This window comes from Myotis brandtii, unplaced genomic scaffold (genome assembly GCF_000412655.1).
Source record: "Myotis brandtii unplaced genomic scaffold, ASM41265v1 C42641048, whole genome shotgun sequence".
In the NCBI taxonomy this organism is placed as follows: domain Eukaryota; kingdom Metazoa; phylum Chordata; class Mammalia; order Chiroptera; family Vespertilionidae; genus Myotis; species Myotis brandtii.
In genome coordinates, this window is record NW_005326403.1 from 1 (window position 1) to 1879 (window position 1879).

Here is a 1879-nt window from a genome sequence, read left to right on the forward strand (position 1 = left end):
AAAAAAAAGCATATAAAATATAGCAAATGCTGTATGAACCTACATTTAAAAAAATCCACCTGTATGCATTTTAAAAGATGGGAAGGAAATACAGCAGAATGTCAACAATGAACTCTGGGCTGTTTGGTAATGGGTGATTTTAGTTCATTCTATTATTATCTTCCTGCCTCGTTTACAAAACTTTTACAGAAAACATACATACTTTTATATTAGAAAAACAAAAAGTCTTATTTAAGAACAGTGCCTCCCCCAAGTGGAAGTTAACCTCTCTTTTTCTCTCTGGCTTTCCCTCTCTTCTCATTGATTGGGTTGATTTCCAATCACAACCGCCTGTTCTGCATTGTACTGATGTGGCCATGTTTCTATCTTCCTTGGTTGATTATGAGGCCCGAGGCTGTACATTCCTCACAATCCCTAGAAACTTACGTTTATCACCTGATAATATTTATTTACTTGAAGAATTAAATCGAGTTATTTCCTTTCTTCTCGCACTGCCTTGTATGCATGTAGAAACAGAAAAATTGCCATGTGGTTAAGATTTGTTCATTAACAAACCACAGAATGAATCACTATATGTTTACTATTGGTGATTAGGATTTCCATATTGAATTTAGTCTTATGTTTATATCTGAATGTATTTTCTCCAAAAAACTAAAATGAGTATGAAAATTCGTATTTTGATGATTTATAAAATGTACATTTCACCTGTTCTCTTTCTATGGCCCTCCCCCAGCTTCTTCTTTAGACTGTACTCTGTCCAATGTTTTAATCAATGGAAACCTCGGTTTATTCATCAGATATACTCAACAGAAAAAAGTTGGCCTAGATACCATAAGAACGAAATGCACAAGCTAATTTTTGATAGGGTAATCTGAAAACAGGAAATTTGAAGTGAAATATTTATTCATGAAGAGGTTTTTTTCTTAATTTTTAGAAAGAGAGAACCTGCTTGCATTATGCCGTGAAGAAAAAATTTACCTTCTTTGATTATCTACTCATTATCCTCCTAATGCCTGTCCTGCTCATTGGATATTTCCTCATGGTGAGTACACTTGTGAGAGCAAAGGGTAGGAGAGCAAAGAGTAGGAGATCAGTAGCATGACCCATCAAGGTTTGCTGGGCCAGTGAGAGGTAAAGGAATAGTAACAGAATAAGCTCTTGGCTTGTATTCTGTAAGTGACATTTCCAACATACATACGATGCTGTGATTAAAGAATAAAGCAAGAGGGAAGGTAGCCAAATCAATCAATCAATCAATAGTACATGGGCACATAGGGGGTATTGAGATTAAAATGAAGCCTATTAATTGAAATAATCCAGACATAAGACAAAGGAAAAGTTTGTAAACAAACTTCTTGTACTTGCCATTTGTCACAGGTCTCCAAGACAAAGCAGAATGAGACTCTTGTCCGAATGCTCCTTGATGCTGGCGTGGACATTAATGCTGCAGACTGTGTAAGTTCGTACTTTTAGTCACTGTGAAATAATATCCAAAGTGGTATTTGTAGGTATGTACTTGTCATATATAAAGTTGCTCGCTTTATTTTCCTTGACACTTTTGCATTTCTTTTTTCACTGCCAATTAGGTGAGCTTGAGGTTGTTTATATACGGCCACTAAACTCGCGGGAATAACATCTTTATTGAATACAGAACATTAAAAAAAAAAACACTGCTCCACCATTTGTGAGAAGTTAAGGAAGATGAAGGCTCTGATAACAAAATTCTTCCTTGGTAGTTAAGGGGCTGGAGTCAGAATGCCTTCGGGTAAACCCAGGCTTGCCACTTTTTACCTGTGTGCATTTTGGCAAGTTATAAACTTCCTCGTCTTTCTGTTTCCTACTCTGTAACATGAGCATATTGATAAGTTACAGGGCTGAT

The 1879-nt window shown here is 36.1% G+C and overlaps 1 long non-coding RNA gene across 1 annotated transcript; it reads left to right on the plus strand.

Annotated features, from left to right (window-relative positions):
• The first annotated feature begins 544 nt into the window (after positions 1 to 544).
• On the plus strand, positions 545 to 1863 carry LOC106724284. The gene is made up of 3 exons (XR_001360037.1): positions 545 to 1042; positions 1378 to 1455; positions 1587 to 1863. It is a non-coding gene; the product is annotated as an uncharacterized LOC106724284 (long non-coding RNA).
• The last annotated feature ends 16 nt before the right edge of the window (positions 1864 to 1879 follow it).